This window comes from Myotis brandtii, unplaced genomic scaffold (assembly GCF_000412655.1).
Source record: "Myotis brandtii unplaced genomic scaffold, ASM41265v1 scaffold48, whole genome shotgun sequence".
Lineage (NCBI taxonomy): Eukaryota > Metazoa > Chordata > Mammalia > Chiroptera > Vespertilionidae > Myotis > Myotis brandtii.
In genome coordinates, this window is record NW_005368341.1 from 6,519,485 (window position 1) to 6,535,030 (window position 15,546).

At 36.8% G+C, this 15,546-nt stretch overlaps 1 protein-coding gene, 1 long non-coding RNA gene and 1 pseudogene across 2 annotated transcripts in view; all 3 read left to right on the plus strand.

Annotated features, from left to right (window-relative positions):
• The window catches only part of CDK6 (cyclin-dependent kinase 6), a 202,238-nt gene that overhangs the window by 11,871 nt on the left and 174,821 nt on the right, over nt 1–15,546 (plus strand). The gene's annotated exons all lie outside the window — the stretch shown is intronic.
• The window catches only part of LOC106727778, a 28,559-nt gene that overhangs the window by 6,072 nt on the left and 6,941 nt on the right, over nt 1–15,546 (plus strand). The gene's annotated exons all lie outside the window — the stretch shown is intronic.
• On the plus strand, nt 6,266–9,169 carry LOC102257840 (annotated as a pseudogene).

Here is a 15,546-nt window from a genome sequence, read left to right on the forward strand (position 1 = left end):
AAATATATTTTATTGATTTTTTACAGAGAGGAAGGGAGAGAGATAGAGAGCCAGAAACATCGATGAGAGAGAAACATCGATCAGCTGCCTCCTGCACATCTCCCACCAGGGATGTGCCCGTAACCCAGGTACATGCCCTTGACCGGAATCGAACCTGGGACCCTTCAGTCCGCAGGCCAACGCTCCATCCACTGAGCCAAACCGGTTTCGGCGTAAGGAATACATTTTAATCAATTGCTTGAATTCTTTTACTTTTATTTTTCCCCACTAATTTTAGTATCATTGGCTTTCTATACTGGAAAAACTCTTAGGAGGAGCAGAATTAAGTAAAACTTTCCTAATAATTTCTAAAAGAATGTCAAGATACTAAATCCCATTAAACTTTGTCTTCTGCGTCTTTTCATAATTTGTGTATGGAGAATTTGAATTCCATCTTGACAAACTGGTAGGTTTAGTTCAGAAGTATTCTTCCAGCCTGAACTAATTCTAGTCTCAACACATATGTGGTAGGTGTGTGTGTGTGTGTGTGTACATGTATGTATGTGCATGCAGTGTGCACTTAGAACAGTTGAATGCAGGGTCCCTAAAAGAAAGGACTGTTTTCTTGTGTTTAAAATTTTTTTAAATTTTTTGATTATAGTTGACATACAATATTATAGTAGTTTCAGGTGTACAACATGGTGATTAGACATTTATATAGCTTACGAATGATCACTCTGATAAGTCTAGTACCCATCTGACACCATACATATAGTTATTACAACCCATCTGACACCATATGTAGTAATTATAATATTATTGACTATATTCCCTATGCTATACTTTACATCTCCCTGACTGTTTTCATAACTGGCAATTTGCACATCTTAATCCCTTCCTCTTTTTCACACCCCCCTCCCCGAAAGCCAATCTCCATTTCCCTCTTGTCTGGCAACCATCAAAATGTTCTTTGTGTCTATGATTTTTGTTTCTGTTTTGTTTATTTTATTTTTTAGATTCCACACATAAGTGAAATCATGTGGTATTTGTCTTTCTCTGTCTGACACTTCTCTTAGCATAATGCCCTCTAGGTCCGTTGATGTTGTTGCAGATGGCAAGATTTCATCCTTTTTTATGGCTGAGGCATATTCCTTTTTACATATGTACCACTTCTTTATCCATTCATCTATTGATGGACACTTAGGTTGCTGCCATATCTTGGCCATTGTAAATAATGTTGCAATGAACATAAGGATACATACATCTTTTTGAATTAATGTTTTGGGTTTCTTCCGATAAATACCCAGAAGTGGAATGGCTGGGTTCTTCCTTTTCTCTTGTTACAGTATTTGTTTTAAAGTCTATTTTGTCTGATATAACTATTGCTACCCTAGCTTTTTCCCCACGTTTGCATGAAATATCTTTTTCCATCCCTTTACTTTCAGTCTGTGTATGTCTTTCGGCCTGAAGTGGGTCTCTTGTAGACACATATATGTGGATCATGTTTTCTTATTCATTTGGCCACCCTGGATCTTTTGACTGGAGCCTTTAATTGATTTACATTTAAAGTAATTATTGATTACTTTATGTAATTATTGCCATTTTATTATAATTTTTTATTTTTTTCAAGAAGTACCTTTAACATATCTTATAATACTGATTTGGTAGTGAATTCCTTCAGCTTATGCTTGTATGGGAGTTTTCTTGTTTCTTGTCCCCAAGCACTTAGTATGGTGGCTGGCATCTTATAGCTCACAAAAAATATTTGTGAAAGAGTGAATGCATGAATGAGTATGTGCCATCTAGGAATTCAGAATTGATTTCTTTTTTTTGGTCAGAATTGAGTAACAATGTTTGGAAGCACATTTAAGTTCTATAATATTCAATAAGTATTTATTTTATTTTTTTAAAAATATATTTTATTGATTTTTTACAGAGAGGAAAGGAGAGGGATAGAGAGTTAGAAACATTGATGAGAGAGAAACATCGATCAGCTGCCTCCTGCACACTCCCCACTGGGGATGTGCCAACAACCAAGGTACATGCCCTTGACCAGAATCGAACCCGGGACCCTTCAGTCCACAGGCCGATGCTCTATCCACTGAGCCAAACTGGTTAGGGCAATAAGTATTTATTGATTATCTGCTATACTCAATATTTTATTAAAGGTAACTGACAGTGATCACAGAAAGTACCTACATCTTGAAATGTTTACCAAAAAAAATGGTATTAGGTCTAGAGTTTATTTCAAAATGAGGTATAGATGAAACAAGCTGATCATTGCTGAAGCTGTGGAAGTTCCTTGTGGATGTTTGTAAAGGAGTTAGAATGCTTTGATTCTATCCTCATTCTTCCATCTATTAGCTGAGTGATCTAGATAAATTCCTTTATGTCTCTTAACTGTGGTTTTCTCCATAATAGGGATTACTACTACTCTTTTGACCTTAGAGCATTGCAGTGATCAAATAAAATTATGTATATAAAGATCAACTATTATACAGATATAAGGTATTATTAACAACAGGAATTCCTCTCCTCAAGTAGTTTATAATTTTGTGGAGGAAACTGACATGTATACAGATATCTGTATTGCTGATTGGAAGTACTCCTCCCCTACACAGTGTTAAAGTATGAATGGAGCTAGGTGTTTCTGAAAAGATGTGTATTGGATTTATATTAATAATAGTAAAATACAGTCTTTAATCTTGGTAGTTGGCGTCCCGTTTACCCGATCTGTATGCTATTCATTAACAGATTTATTGTAGGAGGGTCTGAGGACACAGTGCCCCTGAGAACATTGTCAGGATGGGTGGGAGCTTGAGGATTTCTTTTGTGTTTCACTATTCAGATTAACTCAAAGGAGAGTTGAATTCCTTGCTTGTTCTTTCTCCTCTTTTTTAAATTTTAAAATCTCAAACAGAATTATTCCTTTTTATGCCACACATTGGAATTTCTGCTTATTAATTTTCTGAGCCTCTTCTTATGGCATAACTGCCATGTGACTTGAAATTTTATTCCATGTACTCTGTATTGAAGTCACTAAGAACTTCTGTCCACAAAGAAAAAAGTTTTCTTTCAGGGGCACTAATAGGTAGTGAGATACAGTAGTCCCCCCCTTATCCGAGTTTTGTCTTTAGTGGTTTCAGTTACCAGCGGTCAACCACCATCTGAAAATACAGAATGGAAAATTCCAAGAATAAACAATTCAGAACTTTTAAAGCCTGCGCAGTTCTGAGTAGCGTGATGAAATCTCGCGTCCTCCAACCTGGGATGTGAATCATCCCTTTGTCCAGTGTCTCCACGCTGTATGTGCTCCCCAACCTTTGGTCACCTAGTAGCTGTCTTGATTATCAGGTAGACTGTCACGGTATTACAGTGTTTATGTTCTGGTCACCCTTATTTTATTTACTAATGGCCCCAAAGCACAAGAATAGTGATGCTGACAATTCAGATATGCCAAAGAGAAGCCATAAAATGTTTCCATTAAGTGAAAAAGTAAACGTTCTCAAGTTAATAAGAGGAAAAAAATGTATGCTGAGGCTGCTACATCATTCACTTCACTTCATCTCATCATGTAGGCATTTTATCATCTTACATCGTCACAAGAGGAAGAGGGGTGAGTATAGTACAATAACATATTTTGAGAGAGAAATAATTATTATTTAGTGTATTGTAAAATAATTTTTATTTAGTGTATTGTAATAATTGTTCTGTTTAATATTGTTGTTAATCTCTTGCTCTGCCTAATATGTAAGTTAAACTTTAGGGATGAATATTTAACAAAAATATAGTATATATAGTGTTCGATACTATCCATGGTTGCAGACATCCACTGGGGGTCTTGGAATCTATCCCCTATGGATAAGGGTGGAGGACTACTGCATCTTTTTTCTTTGCTGCTTTTTATTGCTAAGCAATGTCATAATTTCTTTTAGATATTCCTAATGGTTAGTAGGAAACATTTACTTTGCCTAAAATGCTTTCTTTTTAGAAGATATAAAGCATAAAGTTGGGTTAACAGTTAACACCTATTCTGCAACAGAACAGGATAAACAACCAACATCTTTGCATTTCAAGGGCAGACTTTCACACTTTAGGTTATTGGTTCTGACCAATACATTTTAAAACTTATTAGTGGAATACAAGAAACAGAATGGTAAGTTGGGAGATTTAGATGATGTCGTCTACATTCCAACCCTGTAGAATCACTGAAAGAAGTTATTAAATAGCCTTGGGTAAAAATGGTATGTTTTCTTACTGTGCCATGAGAAACCAAGAGACTGATTAGAGATTGGGCTAGTACAGCCTCCCAGAGCTAATCATGAATGAAGTGTATTAAAATATGGAAATTCTCTTAAAGAACAGGTAAAGAATCCCTTCTTTGAAATAACACCTTTATTACACATTAAGACACAAAAGAGAAGTTTTGATATCCTGCTAGTCATTACAAATTATTTTAAGTTCATGAGATTTAATCAGTGGTTATTTAGCTAACTATTAATCATTAGTCTAGAACTTTGTGTTGGTAATACCAGTTGGGTTCTCAACTAAATCAGTTAGTTTTTGCAAAGAGAAAAAGGGCTGTGCCCTGGCTGCTTTGGCTCAGTGGATAGAGCATTGGCCTGGGGACTGAAAGGTCCCGGGTTCGGTTCCGGTCAGGGACACTTGCCTGGGTAGGGGCCTACGGGAGGCAGCCGATCGATTATTCTCTCTCATCATTGATGTTTCTATCTCTCTTTCTCTCTCCCTTCCTCTCTGAAATCAATAAAAATATATTTTTTTAAAAAACGCTATTTCGGAGGCATTACTCTTTATTCCTTAAAAGTTGGCTGTTTAGAGAGATGGCATTGATCTCAAAGAGAACTATGTAAGAGCATGGTTGACCACTGGTACCAATTCCTAATCCTAGAGAAACAGGACTTTTGAGATTAGTCAAGAGTAGCATCTTTGTTCATGAAAAATTAGTTTTTCCCGCTTTAGTTGATGAAATAAAATTAAGAAATAATTCCATCATTAGGCAAATAAAGAATGGTCTAGAGATGTATTTTGTGACATGAAGGGACCACATATACTCATTAAAAGGAGAGAAGAAGGTAGCAGAAGATGAGCTAAGTTGAGGTAGAGGTGAGAAATGCAACTTGGTGAAGATGAAACATGGCTTCAGAACCTGGACTTGCTATGGACAGGGTGACAAAAGTAGCCTTACAGTTGTAAGTATACAAAACAGTTTATTCTTGTATCATTATTTATTAATATATTATTTTCCATGTGAACAACTGGAAACCTACTTTTGCCCCACCCTGTATATCTGAAATTTCTTACACTTCAAAATCTGAGAACTGGTGATATAGATGAAAATGCTGGCATATATAGAAAGTCCTCAGTGCTATTCTTTTAGTTCCATAATAATAAAATGGTAAGGTTGTCTGATTTCTTATTCTTGAGAACTTTACTGTAGCACATCTTGACATTGTCCATTTTGCCTACCATGTCAATGTGAAGTAATGCATAAATTAATATAGCATGTAGGCTACCCATTAGAACATAAGCTCCATGAGGGAAGGAATTTTTGTTTTGTTCACTGCTTTATCCTTAAAATCTAGAACAGTGCCTGACATACAGTTCAATAAATATCTGTTGAGTGACTGAGAGAATAGTTAAACTATAACTAAAGATTACTCTATTACAGTAATTTTCTTGACAGTAAAAATGTTATTTTTTATTCACTCCTTGCTATTATTGCATTTAAAACTCTTTAGAAGATTATGTAGGTCTCTACTATGATAGTAAATTGGATTCTGAAATTGGATTTAGGAGCTATTTAATAATTTAATGATTAGTGAGTAGATTGGACACTAAGTATATCCTTTCTAAGCTAATTCATCCACTGATGTTTCATTAAATTCTGAATATAATTTTAAACAAACAATATTAAGTGATATTTTAGATAGTCATATCATTTGTGGCAGAATTGATTTAGATATTTTGGTGGAAATTTTAAGACGGTTTCAAATTCTCTGGGTGGTGAAATTCTGTAAGGAAGATTGACTAACATACATTTCCTAAAGCAGCAATTTTCAACCTTTTTTTTTTTTATCATGACACACATAAACTAACTACTAAAATTCAGTGGCACATCAAAATAATGTATTATATTTTTTGCTGATCTGACCAAAAAAAACAGGTATAATTTTGATTCATACACACCAGACAGCTGTTGTGCTGGCTGTTGTCATTTTTTTTATTTGACAACCTAAGGGAAAAGAGGTCAATGCCTCTGATTAAATAGTAAGGTATTGCATGTTTAAAAAATTATTGCAGCACACCGGTGGAAAATAACTGTCCTCAAGAATTTGACACAAGGTGTAAAGCCCTGTATAAACAGCTACATTTGTCCTTATAAGTTGTGAGGCCCACATGGCCAGTCCCATCATGAACCTTGCCCCAATACTACCATTTGATGCTACCATTCCAACCACCTTCATTCTCTGCTTAGATTGGTTGATTGTAATCTTCTAAGGAGTCTGATATTACTTAGTCATGACCAGTTATAAAGAACAATATTAATAAAGAAGGAAGGAAAGAAAGAAAAGGAAAAAAAGAAAAAGAAGGGAGGAATAGAATAGAACAGAACAGAATAGAACAGAACGGAACGGAACGGAATGAAGATGTGTGGTGTTCCCAGCCAATTGTCAGGTATATTACAGGGAGTTACTACAGGACCAAGGGATTTGTTTGCATTTTTTAAAAATTTAAAGTAATCGTGTTTTTCTGTTAAAGTACTTGTTCTTGGTTAATGTTGCTGTGTAGTAAATTATTCCAAAATTTAGGGGCTTAAGACAAGCATTTTCTTATGCTCAAGGTTTCCCTGGGTGGGGAATTCAGACAAAGCACAGTGAGAATGGTGTATCTCTGCCCCATGATATCGAAGGCTTCAACTGGAAATGACACAGCAGCTGAGGGGTTGAGTCATCCTGAGATGTTCTCACTATCAAGACTGGGTTTCGACTGCAGCTGAATGAGTTGTGGCGCTCACCATGCTCCTGTGACCGGGCACTGACAAGTTCAATTTGCCATCGCTGGCCTCTCGGAATCCGGACTCCCACAATGCCCTGTTTTTTTCCTGCTGGTGAAAAAAACATGTGAGAGGTTGGTACTAAGAAGTGCCTTTCCTGATGTCCTGCTGCTTGGAACCGCTTCTAGAGCAGTCTCTGCTTTTGCCTTGCTTGCTGCCAGCTAGACTGTGACGACAGCACATCCACCCTCCACCTCTAGCCCAGACACCCCCATTTCTACTTAGAATCAAGAGAAAAGCTCTAAGTATCTGGCATTGCCCTAGGCTGCTTTAGTTTTTGAACGAAAAGTTTGCTGAAAAAAGTAAGATATCTTCTGCCAGGAAATCAAGGAGGAAAACAAAACAAAACAAAATCATTTTCTCGATTTTGTTCTAAACTGCTGCATCTGTCTATGCCAAACTAATCAATACCGATTGCACCACCAAACTCCATTGCAAATTCAGCTGTGAGGAGATTCCCTTTCAGACAACTTTGCTGAGAGCAGCTTGGAAAATCGGTGTCCAGGGGTCTGCCACGTTTTCATGCTTGCATTTTGGGCTCAAAATTGGCACTGGGAAGGGGTTACTGAGAGCCCAAGGCTGATTCCAGGCCCTCCTTTTAAACGTTCAACTACTTAAGATCCTAGGATTTCTCTAAAAAAAACACCAAAACCTCTTTGAATTAACAGTTTCATGCTGTAAATTTCTAGTGGGAGATGTTTTCCTTGATATCGACAACGCATTTTTCCATGTACTTTTAAAGCAGGGAGTGGGGAAAACGTATTTTGGAGGGGACGTTTTCATCATCATTTTACAGTTTTATCAGTTCAGCATTTTTTTTTTGGTAGTAGTGTTTTGTTTTGTTTTTTGAGGGGGGGTTGGGTTTGTTGGTTTCACTGAAAAATTTAACTACCTGTAAAATCTAAACATGGCTGTTAGTGTCCCACCGATTCGGGACACAAAATGGCTAACACTGGAAGTATGTAGAGAGTTCCAAAGGGGGACTTGCTCACAGCCAGACACGGAATGTAAATTTGCACATCCTTCGAAAAGCTGCCAAGTTGAAAATGGACGAGTAATCGCCTGCTTTGATTCATTGAAAGGTCGTTGCTCCAGGGAGAACTGCAAATATCTGCACCCACTCCCACATTTAAAAACACAGTTGGAGATAAATGGGCGCAATAACTTGATTCAGCAGAACATGGCCGTGTTGGCCCAGCAAGTCCAACTAGCCAATGCCATGATGCCCGGTGCCCCATTACAACCCGTGCCAGTGTTTTCAGTTGCACTCAGCTTAGCCACCAGTGCATCAGCAGCCTTTAATCCCTACCTGGGACCTGTCTCCCCAAGCCTGGTTCCAGCAGAGATCTTGCCGACTGCACCCATGTTGGTTACAGGGAACCCTGGGGTCCCTGTCCCTGCAGCTGCCGCAGCTGCAGCACAGAAATTAATGCGGACAGATTTGAGGTATGTAGAGCGTACCATTGTGGCAATTGCAACCGAGGAGAAAACGATTGTCGGTTTGCTCATCCTGCTGACAGCACAATGATTGACACCAATGACAACACCGTCACCGTGTGTATGGATTACATCAAAGGGAGATGCTCTCGGGAAAAGTGCAAATACTTTCATCCTCCCACACATCTGCAAGCCAAGATCAAGGCTGCCCAGTGCCAGGTCAGCCAGGCTGCAGCAGCACAGGCGGCAGCCACCGCAGCTGCCATGACTCAGGAGGCTGTCAAATCACTGAAGCGACCCCTCGAGGCAACCTTTGACCTGGGAATTCTTCAAGCTGTACTTCCCCCATGACCAAAGAGGCCTGCTCTTGAAAAAACCAACGGTGCCACCGCAATCTTTAACACTGGCATTTTCCAATACCAACAGGTCTAGCCAACATGCTGTTACAACAGCATACAGCATTTCTCCCACCAGGCTCAGTATTGTGCATGACACCCGCTATGAGTGTTGTTCCCATGGTGCACAGTGCTACACCAGCCACTGTGTCCGCAGCAACAACATCTGCCACAAGTGTTCCCTTCGCTGCAACAGCCACAGCCAACCAGATACCCATAATATCTGCCGAACATCTGACGAGCCACAAGTATGTTACCCAGATGTAGAATTTTCATCACTAAACAATCATACTAAAGAGGAAAGGACAGTGTGCTTGGTTAGAGGAAAGGACGAAGTCATTAGCCATATTGTATATACCGTCCAGCAACCCCCACAAAAAAAACCCCTCAGCCACAAGACATCCACATATTGCATGTTAACCAGAAGAGAAGACAACATGGAAACCCACTGCACACTGTTGCCTATACACTTTGTACATTTAATTGATATTCGTGCTGAGGTGATATACCTGTCTATAAAAGAAAAAAGAAAAAAAAAGACTGGGTTTCACGGGCACAGCTTGATGAAGGCTGGGACCTGGGCTGGGGCTGTGAGCCAGAGCACCTGTACCTTGCCTCTCCATGTGGCCCAGGCTTCCTCTCAGCATCAAGGCTTCAAAGTAGTTGGACTTACATGCTGCCTCCTGGCTCCAAAAGCCAGGCAGTGTTCCCAGGAACAGGTAATGTCATTTCTGCCACATTCTGTTGGTTAGAAGTGAGTTCAAAGATTCAGGGGAGGGGACATACAGTATCTCCTGTTGGAAAGAGTGTTAAAAGAACTTGTAATCATGACATTAGTATTTAGTGATTAGTACCAAGGGTTTTATAATAAAAAAGCAAGGTTCCTGCCCAACTATTCCTATTCCCAGTACTCAGATACAACATGTTTTAACTGTTTTTGGTGTTTCTGGTAGTTTCCTCCATAAGTCTAGATAATGTGCTATGCTCTATTTCTTGATATTTAAACTTCAGATAATATCTATTGATTTCCTACTCTGAAAGATGGATATTTAGCTCATCAATACTACTCCCTATTCATCTCCTTCAACTTTTGTTAGATAGGGGTATTTTTAAATGTAACAATATAAATACAATTTTATATTTAAACATATTTTTGTTCTTGCACTTTTGGCAGATCTCTTGATTTTCCATTTAGTAAGAGGAAGAATATTTTATCTCCCTAATCTTTCTTCTAGCTCTATACTCCCTTTAACATCAGAACTTCTATCAGGTACTTTACTGAAGTTGTTAAAAGTTGTTAAACAGTTGCCTCTGTTCTACAACCACAATTGCAGGCCCAATCGTACAATGCTATGAGGTCATAGGAAGCCCTTTCTTAAATACAGACATCTAGATTCTGTTTTGTTATTCTGCATCGCTTTTTAAAAATTATAAACCTATGCCCTAACCAGTTTGGCTCAGTGGATAGAGCGTCGGCCTGCGGTCTGAAGGGTCCCAGGTTCGATTCTGGTCAAGGGCATGTACCTTGGTTGCGGGCACATCCCCAGTAGGTGGTGTGCAGGAGGCAGCTGATCGATATTTCTCTCTCATCTATGTTTCTAACTCTCTATCCCCCTCCCTTCCTCCTATGTTTCTTCTCTATCCCCCTCCCTTCCTCTCTGTAAAAAATCAATAAAATATATTTAAAATAATAATAATGAAAAAAATAAAAATAATAATAAAAAAATTATAACCTATTTTACATGGTCTTATTCAGACCATTACTTTCTTGTAGTTTTCTTTTTCCTGGAGTCTATAATTGCCTTTGTATTTTTTTTCTTGCACGGTTTGCCGTTATCACAGCCTGAAGTTTTTTTCCGAATACTTCATCATACCATCTATTTCTATTGACTTGTCTCATTTCCTGAAGTTTCTTTGATGTTTTGGTGTACTCTGGGCTGTTTATTTACTGGGCCTGATGACCAGTTGTCTTCCTGGGACTTTTTGGTCTGCTCCTCTGGGTTGGAGCCACTCATTCCTGCATCATGGCTCGTCCTTTTCAGTGGTTCACACCCTAGTTTTGCTAGTGTACATTTGTGAGTAATTTTCTAAGGAATTGTGTATAAGAGATAAACTTTTTGAACCCTTACTTATTTGGAAACATTTTTATTGTCCTTCACATTTGATTATGGTTTGACTGTTTTTAGAAGTCAGTATGAAAAAATTTACCACAGAACCTAAACACTGTTGTCTGTATAGAGTGTGTCATTGAGTAATCATCTGCCAATATGATTTTCTAATTAATTTTTCATCACTTTTTTGTCTGGGAGCTGCTATGTTCTTCAGAAATATGTGTCTAGGTATGATGCTTTTTAAAATTCCATTTGCTGGGCATTTCATGGGATCTCTCTCTGTGCAGATTAATTTATTTTATTTTTAAAAATTGCTTCTTCCTCTCTATTCTCTTCTTTCTTTCTGAGGTTCTCCTGTTAGGTAGATTTTCCATCTTTCAGTTTGGGACTTCTTAGTGTCAAAGTTCAATCTCACAGATTGGACCTCTATGTGTCTTGCCTTCTTTTCCTCTATTTTCTAACTATTTTATTTGGTTTTGTTTTACTCTATATGCTAAAGAAATCTTTTATATTACTTTCCAAACATCTAATAAATTCACCCTTTTGACAGTTATTTTAACTTCAAAACACCCTTCTTTTTTTGTTCCCTTGTTTTGTTTTTAAGCATCCTATCCTATTTACATGGGTGTAACATATCCTTGAATTGCTCTACATTTTTATGAAGTTCTCCAAATTATTTCTGGTTTAGTCAGTGTTTAGTTTTTAACAGTTGTTTTTCTTGTTGCTAGATTCCTGAAATGCCTGATGATGTTTTAGATAGCCTTTTGCTTTTAAAAAAAATTAAGCTTATTGAGTTATAATTTCTATACAGTAAAGACATCCATTTTAAGACTGTTTTTTTTATGAGTTCTGACAAATTTATACACCCATATAACCACCATCATGATTAAGATGTAAGACACTTCTCTTACCCCAAAAGTTCCCTCAGGCCCCTATCCTCTTCTTCACCTGGACCCCTGACAACCACTAATGTTCTATTATTAGATATCTGTCCTTTCTAGAGTTTCATGTACATGGGGTTGAAGAGTATTGTGTTCTTTTGTACCTGACTTTCACAAATATTTCTGAGGTTCATTCATGTTGTTGACTGTTTCAGTAATTCCTTCTTTTCCATTATATACATTTGCCACAATATGTTTATCTATTCACCTATTGATGTTACTTGTGATGCTTCCAGTTTGGGGTTATTGTAAATAAAATGGCTATGAGCATTCATTCATGTACAGATCTTTGTGTTGGTATGATGTGCTTTCATTTCATCTGGGTAAATACTTAGAAGTGGTTTGTTGGCTAATATGGCAGATGTATGTTTAATTTTAAAAAAAACTGCCAGTCTTTTCCAAACTGGTCTACCATTTTATATCTCCACCAGCAACATATGAAGGTTTTATTTGATTTGCATCCTAGGCAATACTTAGGGTATTGTCAGCCTTTTAAATTTTAACCATTGTATTTTAGGTGTGAACTGATATCACATTGTGGTTTTAATTTGCATTTACCTAATGACTAATGTTGACCATATTTTCATTTGCTTATTGTTCATTCTCTTACCTTCTTTGGGGAAGTTAGGTGTTTAAAAACGGGGTGCACCAAAAGGTCATTGGTTCCATTCCTGGTCAGGGCACATACCCGGGTTGTGAGTTCAGTCCCCAGTAGGGGCATGCAGGAGACAGCTGATCGATGTTTCTCTCTTATCTATGTTTCTATCTCTCTCTCCCTCTCCTCTCTCTAAAGTAAATAAAAAACATATTAAAAACTGGGTTACTCTGTTGCATTTCTACATTCTGGAATGTCTTTTATATTGCCTTTTTATTTTCTTAAGTGTCTCTCAAAGAAAAGATTTTAATTTTTCTAAAATCTAATTTAGCATTATTTCTTTGATGGCTTGTACTTTTTTTGGTATCCTATTTAAGAAATCTTTACTTTCCCCAGAGGCACATAGATTCCTTTATATGTTATATTCTAGAATTTTACAGTTTTTGCTTTTATGTTAAGTCCATAATACATTCACGTTAAATCTTTGCATGTGGCTTGAGGTAAGAGTCAAAGTTCAATTTTTTTCCTGTATGGGTATCCAGCTGTTCTAGCCCCATTTGTTGAAAAGACTATGCTTCTTTATTTCCTTGGCATCTTTGCCAAAAATCAATTGACCATATACTAGTAAATGTGGGTCTATTTCTGGACTCTGTTCTGTTCCATTGGTTTATATATCTGTCTTTTTGCCAATGCCACGATATTTTGATTACTATAGATTTATAGTATGGCTTGAAATCAGGTAGTGTAAGTTTTCCAACTTTGTTCTTTTCAAAATTGTTTTTGAAATTTTGCCTGCTGAAATTTTGCTAAAGAATTTTTCCATTTATGTTTATGAAGAATATTGTTATGTAATTTTCTTTTTTCATAATGCCTCAGGTATTGGTTTTGGGATAATGTTGACCTCATAAAATGAGTTGATACAAGTTTCTAGCTCCTGAAGGATTTTCTGAAAGATTTTGTGTAGCATTAGTATTATTTCCTTCTTGCAAATTAATAGAATTTACCAATGTAGTCATCTGGACTTAGCATTTTCTTTATGGGAAAGTTTTAAATTACAAATTGTATTTCCTTAAAGGACATGAAGCCATATAGATTGAATCACTTTTTGTGATTTGTGTTTTTCAAGGAATTTGTATGTTTCATCTAGGTTTTTTATTTATTAATATAAAGTGTTTATCTTTATTCTCTTATGTTTTTTTAATGTCTATGGAATCTGTAGTAATGTCTCCTTTTGTTTCTGATATTGGTAATTTGTATGTTCTGCCTTTGTTTTTCTTGACAATACAGGTAACAGTCTTATCAATTTTATTGATGGTAAACCAGTTTTGTTTTCATTAATTTCCTCTATCATTTGTCTATTCCATTGTTATTTACTATTGTTTTTATTTCCTTTTCCTACTTTGTGTTTAAGTTTTTAGTTTCTTAAGATAGAAGCTTAGCTCATTTCTGCAATCTTCTTCTCTTCTAATATAAAGCAGTTATATTGCTTTATTTGCTTCCCACAGATTTTGATATATTGTAGTTCCATTTTCATTGCATTCAAAACATTTTAACCTTATTTTGGTGATTTCTTCATTGACCTGTGAATTATTTAGATTTGTGTTTTTAAATATCCAAACATGTACAGGATTTTTCAAATACATTTCTGTCTAATTGAATTCTATTGTGATCCAAGAACAATTCTATTTTATTTTAATCCTTTTAAAATTTCATAAGTCTTGTTTTGGTCTATATAATCTACCTTGGTACAGGTTTCATTTGATTCATTTTTAATATTTCTTAATTTCCCCCTCATTATGTTCATGTTTTCCTTTAAGTCTTTGCGCATATTCATAATATTTATAGTCGTTGCTTTACTGTCTTTGTCTGCTGTTCCATAATCTTTGTTATTTCTGGGTCTATTTCTATTGACTGATTTTTCTCCTGGTTATGGGCTATATTTTTTCTGTATGTCTGTATGTCTAGTGCTTTTTTATTGGATGCCGAACATTGAGAATATTATATTGTTCACTGCTGGCTTTTCTTCTATTTCTTTAAAGATGTTGGACTTTGTTCTGATGGGCAGTGAAGTTTCTTGTGGTTCAGTTTGATCCTTCCAAGGCTTCTTTTTATTTATTTATTTTTTTATGGGGAGGGCTATAGTATAGGCTTTACTGTAGGGCTAGTTTAGGTCCACTGCTAAGGCATTAATCTTTTATGGTTTCTCTTTGGCTGCTGAGAACTAGAAAGATTTCTTGCCCTATGTGAGCTCTAGGAATCATTCAGTTTACAACTTTCCTCAGAAGCAGTCTTTTGCCTGGCCTTGTGCGGTTTCCCATGTGATTTCGAAGCACTTTTTCTGGGTAGCTCTTTCTTCAGTACTGTCTCACAAATTTTAGTTACATCAGCTTCCTTGTCTTCTCAGCTCTACCTGCTCAACTCATCGAAACTATAGGCCTCACAGGGAGTTCCTTCTCCTTGTGCCTGTGGTCTGGAAATTGCCTCCAAGCAGAGAGCTAGGGCAGCTTATTTCCCCATTTGTTTCCCTTTTCTCAGGGATCACAGTTCTATACTACCTATAGTCCAGTGTCTGAAAACAGGTGTTTCATATGTTTGTCCAGTTCCGAGTTGTTTATAGCAGCAGGAAAGTCTGAACCCTCTTGCTCTCCTACTGCCTTGTGTGTCCATTAGTTTTTATAAAAACTGAGTAGGTATGACTGTGAAATAGGACTTCATAGCTTTTCCTAGGGCAGTGGCTTCCATTCCATTACAAATATTTGAGCATGCCACTGGTAATTCACGAACATAAAAGTGATAATACATATACAGATATATATTAAAATGCACAAAACTAACGATTTTGAAATGAGATTAAAATGCCTATAATAAAAAGTATTTTCTTAATGTGTCTCCTGGATTATATGTTCTGCACTTTGGAAACCACTGTAACTTTGGTGACTTTCTCCATCAATTTCTTCCACCAACTGACTTCTATTTATTTTTTATCATCCAGAAAAATCACTAAGCTCTCCTT